Raw genomic sequence first — 14,404 nt, forward strand, 5'->3', positions numbered from 1 at the left:
CAGACAGGACACCAGAGTGCTCCTCCTGTATTACAATAACCCAGCACAGACAGGACACCAGAGTGCTCCTCCTGTATTACAATAACCCAGCACAGAGGAGACACCACAGAGTGCTCCTCCTGTATTACAATAACCCAGCACAGACAAGACACCAGAGTGCTCCTCCTGTATTACAATAACCCAGCACAGACAGGACACCAGAGTGTTCCTCCTGTATTACAATAACCCAGCACAGACAGGACACCAGAGTGCTCCTCCTGTATTACAATAACCCAGCACAGACAAGACACCAGAGTGCTCCTCCTGTATTACAATAACCCAGCACAGACAGGACACCACAGAGTGCTCCTCCTGTATTACAATAACCCAGCACAGACAGGACACCAGAGTGCTCCTCCTGTATTACAATAACCCTGCACAGACAGGACACCAGAGTGCTCCTCCTGTATTACAATAACCCAGCACAGACAGGACACCAGAGTGCTCCTCCTGTATTACAATAACCCAGCACAGACAGGACACCACAGAGTGCTCCTCCTGTATTACAATAACCCGGCACAGAGGAGACACCACAGAGTGCTCCTCCTGTATTACAATAACCCAGCACAGACAGGACACCACAGAGTGCTCCTCCTGTATTACAATAACCCAGCACAGACAGGACACAACAGAGTGCTCCTCCTGTATTACAATAACCCAGCACAGACAGGACACCACAGAGTGCTCCTCCTGTATTACAATAACCCGGCACAGAGGAGACACCACAGAGTGCTCCTCCTGTATTACAATAACCCAGCACAGACAGGACACCAGAGTGCTCCTCCTGTATTACAATAACCCAGCACAGACAGGACACCAGAGTGCTCCTCCTGTATTACAATAACCCAGCACAGACAGGACACCAGAGTGCTCCTCCTGTATTACAATAACCCAGCACAGACAGGACACCACAGAGTGCTCCTCCTGTATTACAATAACCCAGCACAGACAGGACACCACAGAGTGCTCCTCCTGTATTACAATAACCCGGCACAGAGGAGACACCACAGAGTGCTCCTCCTGTATTACAATAACCCAGCACAGACAGGACACCACAGAGTGCTCCTCCTGTATTACAATAACCCAGCACAGACAGGACACAACAGAGTGCTCCTCCTGTATTACAATAACCCAGCACAGACAGGACACCACAGAGTGCTCCTCCTGTATTACAATAACCCGGCACAGAGGAGACACCACAGAGTGCTCCTCCTGTATTACAATAACCCAGCACAGACAGGACACCACCAGAGTGCTCCTCCTGTATTACAATAACCCAGCACAGACAGGACACCAGAGTGCTCCTCCTGTATTACAATAACCCAGCACAGACAGGACACCAGAGTGCTCCTCCTGTATTACAATAACCCAGCACAGACAGGACACCACAGAGTGCTCCTCCTGTATTACAATAACCCAGCACAGACAGGACACCACAGAGTGCTCCTCCTGTATTACAATAACCCGGCACAGAGGAGACACCACAGAGTGCTCCTCCTGTATTACAATAACCCAGCACAGACAGGACACCACAGAGATCTCCTCCTGTATTACAATAACCCAGCACAGACAGGACACAACAGAGTGCTCCTCCTGTATTACAATAACCCAGCACAGACAGGACACCACAGAGTGCTCCTCCTGTATTACAATAACCCAGCACAGACAGGACACAACAGAGTGCTCCTCCTGTATTACAATAACCCAGCACAGACAGGACACCAGAGTGCTCCTCCTGTATTACAATAACCCAGCACAGACAGGACACCAGAGTGCTCCTCCTGTATTACAATAACCCAGCACAGACAGGACACCACAGAGTGCTCCTCCTGTATTACAATAACCCGGCACAGAGGAGACACCACAGAGTGCTCCTCCTGTATTACAATAACCCAGCACAGACAGGCCACCACAGAGTGCTCTTCCTGTATTACAATAACCCAGCACAGAGGAGACACCACAGAGTGCTCCTCCTGCATTACAATAACCCAGCACAGACAGGACACCAGAGTGCTCCTCCTGTATTACAATAACCCAGCACAGACAGGACACCACAGAGTGCTCCTCCTGTATTACAATAACCCAGCACAGACAGGACACCAGAGTGCTCCTCCTGTATTACAATAACCCTGCACAGACAGGACACCAGAGTGCTCCTCCTGTATTACAATAACCCAGCACAGACAGGACACCAGAGTGCTCCTCCTGTATTACAATAACCCAGCACAGACAGGACACCACAGAGTGCTCCTCCTGTATTACAATAACCCGGCACAGAGGAGACACCACAGAGTGCTCCTCCTGTATTACAATAACCCAGCACAGACAGGACACCACAGAGTGCTCCTCCTGTATTACAATAACCCAGCACAGACAGGACACAACAGAGTTCTCCTCCTGTATTACAATAACCCAGCACAGACAGGACACCACAGAGTGCTCCTCCTGTATTACAATAACCCGGCACAGAGGAGACACCACAGAGTGCTCCTCCTGTATTACAATAACCCAGCACAGACAGGACACCAGAGTGCTCCTCCTGTATTACAATAACCCAGCACAGACAGGACACCAGAGTGCTCCTCCTGTATTACAATAACCCAGCACAGACAGGACACCAGAGTGCTCCTCCTGTATTACAATAACCCAGCACAGACAGGACACCACAGAGTGCTCCTCCTGTATTACAATAACCCAGCACAGACAGGACACCACAGAGTGCTCCTCCTGTATTACAATAACCCGGCACAGAGGAGACACCACAGAGTGCTCCTCCTGTATTACAATAACCCAGCACAGACAGGACACCACAGAGTGCTCCTCCTGTATTACAATAACCCAGCACAGACAGGACACAACAGAGTGCTCCTCCTGTATTACAATAAAACAGCACAGACAGGACACCACAGAGTGCTCCTCCTGTATTACAATAACCCGGCACAGAGGAGACACCACAGAGTGCTCCTCCTGTATTACAATAACCCAGCACAGACAGGACACCACCAGAGTGCTCCTCCTGTATTACAATAACCCAGCACAGACAGGACACCAGAGTGCTCCTCCTGTATTACAATAACCCAGCACAGACAGGACACCAGAGTGCTCCTCCTGTATTACAATAACCCAGCACAGACAGGACACCACAGAGTGCTCCTCCTGTATTACAATAACCCAGCACAGACAGGACACCAGAGTGCTCCTCCTGTATTACAATAACCCAGCACAGACAGGACACCAGAGTGCTCCTCCTGTATTACAATAACCCAGCACAGACAGGACACCAGAGTGCTCCTCCTGTATTACAATAACCCAGCACAGAGGAGACACCACAGAGTGCTCCTCCTGTATTACAATAACCCAGCACAGACAAGACACCAGAGTGCTCCTCCTGTATTACAATAACCCAGCACAGACAGGACACCAGAGTGTTCCTCCTGTATTACAATAACCCAGCACAGACAGGACACCAGAGTGCTCCTCCTGTATTACAATAACCCAGCACAGACAAGACACCAGAGTGCTCCTCCTGTATTACAATAACCCAGCACAGACAGGACACCACAGAGTGCTCCTCCTGTATTACAATAACCCAGCACAGACAGGACACCAGAGTGCTCCTCCTGTATTACAATAACCCTGCACAGACAGGACACCAGAGTGCTCCTCCTGTATTACAATAACCCAGCACAGACAGGACACCAGAGTGCTCCTCCTGTATTACAATAACCCAGCACAGACAGGACACCACAGAGTGCTCCTCCTGTATTACAATAACCCGGCACAGAGGAGACACCACAGAGTGCTCCTCCTGTATTACAATAACCCAGCACAGACAGGACACCACAGAGTGCTCCTCCTGTATTACAATAACCCAGCACAGACAGGACACAACAGAGTGCTCCTCCTGTATTACAATAACCCAGCACAGACAGGACACCACAGAGTGCTCCTCCTGTATTACAATAACCCGGCACAGAGGAGACACCACAGAGTGCTCCTCCTGTATTACAATAACCCAGCACAGACAGGACACCAGAGTGCTCCTCCTGTATTACAATAACCCAGCACAGACAGGACACCAGAGTGCTCCTCCTGTATTACAATAACCCAGCACAGACAGGACACCACAGAGTGCTCCTCCTCTATTACAATAACCCAGCACAGACAGGACACCACAGAGTGCTCCTCCTGTATTACAATAACCCAGCACAGACAGGACACCAGAGTGCTCCTCCTGTATTACAATAACCCAGCACAGACAGGACACCAGAGTGCTCCTCCTGTATTACAATAACCCGGCACAGACAGGACACCACAGAGTGCTCCGCCTGTATTACAATAACCCAACACAGACAGGACACCACAGAGTGCTCCTCCTGTATTACAATAACCCGGCACAGACAGAACACCACAGAGTGCTCCTCCTGTATTACAATAACCCAGCACAGACAGGACACCAGAGTGCTCCTCCTGTATTACAATAACCCAGCACAGACAGGACACCAGAGTGCTCCTCCTGTATTACAATAACCCAGCACAGACAGGACACCACAGAGTGCTCCTCCTGTATTACAATAACCCAGCACAGACAGGACACCAGAGTGCTCCTCCTGTATTACAATAACCCAGCACAGACAGGACACCAGAGTGCTCCTCCTGTATTACAATAACCCGGCACAGACAGGACACCACAGAGTGCTCCTCCTGTATTACAATAACCCAACACAGACAGGACACCACAGAGTGCTCCTCCTGTATTACAATAACCCGGCACAGACAGGACACCACAGAGTGCTCCTCCTGTATTACAATAACCCAGCACAGACAGGACACCAGAGTGCTCCTCCTGTATTACAATAACCCAGCACAGACAGGACACCACAGAGTGCTCCTCCTGTATTACAATAACCCGGCACAGAGGAGACACCACAGAGTGCTCCTCCTGTATTACAATAACCCAGCACAGACAGGCCACCACAGAGTGCTCTTCCTGTATTACAATAACCCAGCACAGAGGAGACACCACAGAGTGCTCCTCCTGCATTACAATAACCCAGCACAGACAGGACACCAGAGTGCTCCTCCTGTATTACAATAACCCAGCACAGACAGGACACCACAGAGTGCTCCTCCTGTATTACAATAACCCAGCACAGACAGGACACCAGAGTGCTCCTCCTGTATTACAATAACCCTGCACAGACAGGACACCAGAGTGCTCCTCCTGTATTACAATAACCCAGCACAGACAGGACACCAGAGTGCTCCTCCTGTATTACAATAACCCAGCACAGACAGGACACCACAGAGTGCTCCTCCTGTATTACAATAACCCGGCACAGAGGAGACACCACAGAGTGCTCCTCCTGTATTACAATAACCCAGCACAGACAGGACACCACAGAGTGCTCCTCCTGTATTACAATAACCCAGCACAGACAGGACACAACAGAGTGCTCCTCCTGTATTACAATAACCCAGCACAGACAGGACACCACAGAGTGCTCCTCCTGTATTACAATAACCCGGCACAGAGGAGACACCACAGAGTGCTCCTCCTGTATTGCAATAACCCAGCACAGACAGGACACCAGAGTGCTCCTCCTGTATTACAATAACCCAGCACAGACAGGACACCAGAGTGCTCCTCCTGTATTACAATAACCCAGCACAGACAGGACACCAGAGTGCTCCTCCTGTATTACAATAACCCAGCACAGACAGGACACCACAGAGTGCTCCTCCTGTATTACAATAACCCAGCACAGACAGGACACCACAGAGTGCTCCTCCTGTATTACAATAACCCGGCACAGAGGAGACACCACAGAGTGCTCCTCCTGTATTACAATAACCCAGCACAGACAGGACACCACAGAGTGCTCCTCCTGTATTACAATAACCCAGCACAGACAGGACACAACAGAGTGCTCCTCCTGTATTACAATAACCCAGCACAGACAGGACACCACAGAGTGCTCCTCCTGTATTACAATAACCCGGCACAGAGGAGACACCACAGAGTGCTCCTCCTGTATTACAATAACCCAGCACAGACAGGACACCACCAGAGTGCTCCTCCTGTATTACAATAACCCAGCACAGACAGGACACCAGAGTGCTCCTCCTGTATTACAATAACCCAGCACAGACAGGACACCAGAGTGCTCCTCCTGTATTACAATAACCCAGCACAGACAGGACACCACAGAGTGCTCCTCCTGTATTACAATAACCCAGCACAGACAGGACACCAGAGTGCTCCTCCTGTATTACAATAACCCAGCACAGACAGGACACCAGAGTGCTCCTCCTGTATTACAATAACCCAGCACAGACAGGACACCAGAGTGCTCCTCCTGTATTACAATAACCCAGCACAGAGGAGACACCACAGAGTGCTCCTCCTGTATTACAATAACCCAGCACAGACAAGACACCAGAGTGCTCCTCCTGTATTACAATAACCCAGCACAGACAGGACACCAGAGTGCTCCTCCTGTATTACAATAACCCAGCACAGACAAGACACCAGAGTGCTCCTCCTGTATTACAATAACCCAGCACAGACAGGACACCACAGAGTGCTCCTCCTGTATTACAATAACCCAGCACAGACAGGACACCAGAGTGCTCCTCCTGTATTACAATAACCCTGCACAGACAGGACACCAGAGTGCTCCTCCTGTATTACAATAACCCAGCACAGACAGGACACCAGAGTGCTCCTCCTGTATTACAATAACCCAGCACAGACAGGACACCACAGAGTGCTCCTCCTGTATTACAATAACCCGGCACAGAGGAGACACCACAGAGTGCTCCTCCTGTATTACAATAACCCAGCACAGACAGGACACCACAGAGTGCTCCTCCTGTATTACAATAACCCAGCACAGACAGGACACAACAGAGTGCTCCTCCTGTATTACAATAACCCAGCACAGACAGGACACCACAGAGTGCTCCTCCTGTATTACAATAACCCGGCACAGAGGAGACACCACAGAGTGCTCCTCCTGTATTACAATAACCCAGCACAGACAGGACACCAGAGTGCTCCTCCTGTATTACAATAACCCAGCACAGACAGGACACCAGAGTGCTCCTCCTGTATTACAATAACCCAGCACAGACAGGACACCACAGAGTGCTCCTCCTGTATTACAATAACCCAGCACAGACAGGACACCACAGAGTGCTCCTCCTGTATTACAATAACCCAGCACAGACAGGACACCACAGAGTGCTCCTCCTGTATTACAATAACCCAGCACAGACAGGACACCACAGAGTGCTCCTCCTGTATTACAATAACCCAGCACAGACAGGACACCACAGAGTGCTCCTCCTGTATTACAATAACCCAGCACAGACAGGACACCACAGAGTGCTCCTCCTGTATTACAATAACCCATCACAGACAGGACACCAGAGTGCTCCTCCTGTATTACAATAACCCAGCACAGACAGGACACCAGAGTGCTCCTCCTGTATTACAATAACCCGGCACAGACAGGACACCACAGAGTGCTCCGCCTGTATTACAATAACCCAACACAGACAGGACACCACAGAGTGCTCCTCCTGTATTACAATAACCCGGCACAGACAGGACACCACAGAGTGCTCCTCCTGTATTACAATAACCCAGCACAGACAGGACACCAGAGTGCTCCTCCTGTATTACAATAACCCAGCACAGACAGGACACCAGAGTGCTCCTCCTGTATTACAATAACCCAGCACAGACAGGACACCACAGAGTGCTCCTCCTGTATTACAATAACCCAGCACAGACAGGACACCAGAGTGCTCCTCCTGTATTACAATAACCCAGCACAGACAGGACACCAGAGTGCTCCTCCTGTATTACAATAACCCGGCACAGACAGGACACCACAGAGTGCTCCTCCTGTATTACAATAACCCAACACAGACAGGACACCACAGAGTGCTCCTCCTGTATTACAATAACCCGGCACAGACAGGACACCACAGAGTGCTCCTCCTGTATTACAATAACCCAGCACAGACAGGACACCAGAGTGCTCCTCCTGTATTACAATAACCCAGCACAGACAGGACACCACAGAGTGCTCCTCCTGTATTACAATAACCCGGCACAGAGGAGACACCACAGAGTGCTCCTCCTGTATTACAATAACCCAGCACAGACAGGACACCACAGAGTGCTCCTCCGGTATTACAATAACCCAGCACAGACAGGACACAACAGAGTGCTCCTCCTGTATTACAATAACCCAGCACAGACAGGACACCAGAGTGCTCCTCCTGTATTACAATAACCCAGCACAGACAGGACACCACAGAGTGCTCCTCCTGTATTACAATAACCCGGCACAGAGGAGACACCACAGAGTGCTCCTCCTGTATTACAATAACCCAGCACAGACAGGACACCACAGAGTGCTCCTCCTGTATTACAATAACCCAGCACAGACAGGACACAACAGAGTGCTCCTCCTGTATTACAATAACCCAGCACAGACAGGACACCAGAGTGCTCCTCCTGTATTACAATAACCCAGCACAGACAGGACACCACAGAGTGCTCCTCCTGTATTACAATAACCCAGCACAGACAGGACACCAGAGTGCTCCTCCTGTATTACAATAACCCAGCACAGACAGGACACCACAGAGTGCTCCTCCTGTATTACAATAACCCAGCACAGACAGGACACCAGAGTGCTCCTCCTGTATTACAATAACCCAGCACAGAGGAGACACCACAGAGTGCTCCTCCTGTATTACAATAACCCAGCACAGACAGGACACCACAGAGTGCTCCTCCTGTATTACAATAACCCAGCACAGACAGGACACCAGAGTGCTCCTCCTGTATTACAATAACCCAGCACAGACAGGACACCAGAGTGCTCCTCCTGTATTACAATAACCCGGCACAGACAGGACACCACAGAGTTCTCCTCCTGTATTACAATAACCCAGCACAGACAGGACACCACAGAGTGCTCCTCCTGTATTACAATAACCCAGCACAGACAGGACACCAGAGTGCTCCTCCTGTATTACAATAACCCAGCACAGACAGGACACCAGAGTGCTCCTCCTGTATTACAATAACCCGGCACAGACAGGACACCACAGAGTGCTCCTCCTGTATTACAATAACCCAACACAGACAGGACACCACAGAGTGCTCCTCCTGTATTACAATAACCCGGCACAGACAGGACACCACAGAGTGCTCCTCCTGTATTACAATAACCCAGCACAGACAGGACACCAGAGTGCTCCTCCTGTATTACAATAACCCAGCACAGACAGGACACCAGAGTGCTCCTCCTGTATTACAATAACCCGGCACAGACAGGACACCACAGAGTGCTCCTCCTGTATTACAATAACCCAACACAGACAGGACACCACAGAGTGCTCCTCCTGTATTACAATAACCCGGCACAGACAGGACACCACAGAGTGCTCCTCCTGTATTACAATAACCCAGCACAGACAGGACACCAGAGTGCTCCTCCTGTATTACAATAACCCAGCACAGACAGGACACCACAGAGTGCTCCTCCTGTATTACAATAACCCGGCACAGAGGAGACACCACAGAGTGCTCCTCCTGTATTACAATAACCCAGCACAGACAGGACACCACAGAGTGCTCCTCCTGTATTACAATAACCCAGCACAGACAGGACACAACAGAGTGCTCCTCCTGTATTACAATAACCCAGCACAGACAGGACACCAGAGTGCTCCTCCTGTATTACAATAACCCAGCACAGACAGGACACCACAGAGTGCTCCTCCTGTATTACAATAACCCGGCACAGAGGAGACACCACAGAGTGCTCCTCCTGTATTACAATAACCCAGCACAGACAGGACACCACAGAGTGCTCCTCCTGTATTACAATAACCCAGCACAGACAGGACACAACAGAGTGCTCCTCCTGTATTACAATAACCCAGCACAGACAGGACACCAGAGTGCTCCTCCTGTATTACAATAACCCAGCACAGACAGGACACCACAGAGTGCTCCTCCTGTATTACAATAACCCAGCACAGACAGGACACCAGAGTGCTCCTCCTGTATTACAATAACCCAGCACAGACAGGACACCACAGAGTGCTCCTCCTGTATTACAATAACCCAGCACAAACAGGACACCAGAGTGCTCCTCCTGTATTACAATAACCCAGCACAGACAGGACACCACAGAGTGCTCCTCCTGTATTACAATAACCCAGCACAGACAGGACACCAGAGTGCTCCTCCTGTATTACAATAACCCAGCACAGAGGAGACACCACAGAGTGCTCCTCCTGTATTACAATAACCCAGCACAGACAAGACACCAGAGTGCTCCTCCTGTATTACAATAACCCAGCACAGACAGGACACCAGAGTGCTCCTCCTGTATTACAATAACCCAGCACAGACAGGACACCACAGAGTGCTCCTCCTGTATTACAATAACCCAGCACAGACAGGACACCACAGAGTGCTCCTCCTGTATTACAATAACCCAGCACAGACAGGACACCACAGAGTGCTCCTCCTGTATTACAATAACCCAGCACAGACAGGACACCACAGAGTGCTCCTCCTGTATTACAATTACCCAGCACAGACAGGACACCAGAGTGCTCCTCCTGTATTACAATAACCCAGCACAGACAGGACACCAAAGAGGGGTCCTCCTGCATTACAATAACCCAGCACAGACAGGACACCACAGAGTGCTCCTCCTGTATTACAATAACCCAGCACAGACAGGACACCACAGAGTGCTCCTCCTGTATTACAATAACCCGGCACAGACAGGACACCACAGAGTGCTCCTCCTGTATTACAATAACCCAACACAGACAGGACACCACAGAGTGCTCCTCCTGTATTACAATAACCCGGCACAGACAGGACACCACAGAGTGCTCCTCCTGTATTACAATAACCCAGCACAGACAGGACACCAGAGTGCTCCTCCTGTATTACAATAACCCAGCACAGACAGGACACCAGAGTGCTCCTCCTGTATTACAATAACCCAGCACAGACAGGACACCACAGAGTGCTCCTCCTGTATTACAATAACCCAGCACAGACAGGACACCAGAGTGCTCCTCCTGTATTACAATAACCCAGCACAGACAGGACACCAGAGTGCTCCTCCTGTATTACAATAACCCGGCACAGACAGGACACCACAGAGTGCTCCTCCTGTATTACAATAACCCAACACAGACAGGACACCACAGAGTGCTCCTCCTGTATTACAATAACCCGGCACAGACAGGACACCACAGAGTGCTCCTCCTGTATTACAATAACCCAGCACAGACAGGACACCAGAGTGCTCCTCCTGTATTACAATAACCCAGCACAGACAGGACACCACAGAGTGCTCCTCCTGTATTACAATAACCCGGCACAGAGGAGACACCACAGAGTGCTCCTCCTGTATTACAATAACCCAGCACAGACAGGACACCACAGAGTGCTCCTCCTGTATTACAATAACCCAGCACAGACAGGACACAACAGAGTGCTCCTCCTGTATTACAATAACCCAGCACAGACAGGACACCAGAGTGCTCCTCCTGTATTACAATAACCCAGCACAGACAGGACACCACAGAGTGCTCCTCCTGTATTACAATAACCCGGCACAGAGGAGACACCACAGAGTGCTCCTCCTGTATTACAATAACCCAGCACAGACAGGACACCACAGAGTGCTCCTCCTGTATTACAATAACCCAGCACAGACAGGACACAACAGAGTGCTCCTCCTGTATTACAATAACCCAGCACAGACAGGACACCAGAGTGCTCCTCCTGTATTACAATAACCCAGCACAGACAGGACACCACAGAGTGCTCCTCCTGTATTACAATAACCCAGCACAGACAGGACACCAGAGTGCTCCTCCTGTATTACAATAACCCAGCACAGACAGGACACCACAGAGTGCTCCTCCTGTATTACAATAACCCAGCACAAACAGGACACCAGAGTGCTCCTCCTGTATTACAATAACCCAGCACAGACAGGACACCACAGAGTGCTCCTCCTGTATTACAATAACCCAGCACAGACAGGACACCAGAGTGCTCCTCCTGTATTACAATAACCCAGCACAGAGGAGACACCACAGAGTGCTCCTCCTGTATTACAATAACCCAGCACAGACAAGACACCAGAGTGCTCCTCCTGTATTACAATAACCCAGCACAGACAGGACACCAGAGTGCTCCTCCTGTATTACAATAACCCAGCACAGACAGGACACCACAGAGTGCTCCTCCTGTATTACAATAACCCAGCACAGACAGGACACCACAGAGTGCTCCTCCTGTATTACAATAACCCAGCACAGACAGGACACCACAGAGTGCTCCTCCTGTATTACAATAACCCAGCACAGACAGGACACCACAGAGTGCTCCTCCTGTATTACAATTACCCAGCACAGACAGGACACCAGAGTGCTCCTCCTGTATTACAATAACCCAGCACAGACAGGACACCAAAGAGGGGTCCTCCTGCATTACAATAACCCAGCACAGACAGGACACCACAGAGTGCTCCTCCTGTATTACAATAACCCAGCACAGACAGGACACCACAGAGTGCTCCTCCTGTATTACAATAACCCGGCACAGACAGGACACCACAGAGTGCTCCTCCTGTATTACAATAACCCAACACAGACAGGACACCACAGAGTGCTCCTCCTGTATTACAATAACCCGGCACAGACAGGACACCACAGAGTGCTCCTCCTGTATTACAATAACCCAGCACAGACAGGACACCAGAGTGCTCCTCCTGTATTACAATAACCCAGCACAGACAGGACACCAGAGTGCTCCTCCTGTATTACAATAACCCAGCACAGACAGGACACCACAGAGTGCTCCTCCTGTATTACAATAACCCAGCACAGACAGGACACCAGAGTGCTCCTCCTGTATTACAATAACCCAGCACAGACAGGACACCAGAGTGCTCCTCCTGTATTACAATAACCCGGCACAGACAGGACACCACAGAGTGCTCCTCCTGTATTACAATAACCCAACACAGACAGGACACCACAGAGTGCTCCTCCTGTATTACAATAACCCGGCACAGACAGGACACCACAGAGTGCTCCTCCTGTATTACAATAACCCAGCACAGACAGGACACCAGAGTGCTCCTCCTGTATTACAATAACCCAGCACAGACAGGACACCACAGAGTGCTCCTCCTGTATTACAATAACCCGGCACAGAGGAGACACCACAGAGTGCTCCTCCTGTATTACAATAACCCAGCACAGACAGGACACCACAGAGTGCTCCTCCTGTATTACAATAACCCAGCACAGACAGGACACAACAGAGTGCTCCTCCTGTATTACAATAACCCAGCACAGACAGGACACCAGAGTGCTCCTCCTGTATTACAATAACCCAGCACAGACAGGACACCACAGAGTGCTCCTCCTGTATTACAATAACCCGGCACAGAGGAGACACCACAGAGTGCTCCTCCTGTATTACAATAACCCAGCACAGACAGGACACCACAGAGTGCTCCTCCTGTATTACAATAACCCAGCACAGACAGGACACAACAGAGTGCTCCTCCTGTATTACAATAACCCAGCACAGACAGGACACCAGAGTGCTCCTCCTGTATTACAATAACCCAGCACAGACAGGACACCACAGAGTTCTCCTCCTGTATTACAATAACCCAGCACAGACAGGACACCAGAGCGCTCCTCCTGTATTACAATAACCCAGCACAGACAGGACACCACAGAGTTCTCCTCCTGTATTACAATAACCCAGCACAGACAGGACACCAGAGTGCTCCTCCTGTATTACAATAACCAAGCACAGACAGGACACCACAGAGTGCTCCTCCTGTATTACAATAACCCAGCACAGACAGGACACCAGAGTGCTCCTCCTGTATTACAATAACCCAGCACAGAGGAGACACCACAGAGTGCTCCTCCTGTATTACAATAACCCAGCACAGACAAGACACCAGAGTGCTCCTCCTGTATTACAATAACCCAGCACAGACAGGACACCAGAGTGCTCCTCCTGTATTACAATAACCCAGCACAGACAGGACACCACAGAGTGCTCCTCCTGTATTACAATAACCCAGCACAGACAGGACACCACAGAGTGCTCCTCCTGTATTACAATAACCCAGCACAGACAGGACACCACAGAGTGCTCCTCCTGTATTACAATAACCCAGCACAGACAGGACACCACAGAGTGCTCCTCCTGTATTACAATAACCCAGCACAGACAGGACACCAGAGTGCTCCTCCTGTATTACAATAA

This window comes from Rhinoderma darwinii, assembly GCF_050947455.1.
Source record: "Rhinoderma darwinii isolate aRhiDar2 chromosome 11 unlocalized genomic scaffold, aRhiDar2.hap1 SUPER_11_unloc_13, whole genome shotgun sequence".
Lineage (NCBI taxonomy): Eukaryota > Metazoa > Chordata > Amphibia > Anura > Rhinodermatidae > Rhinoderma > Rhinoderma darwinii.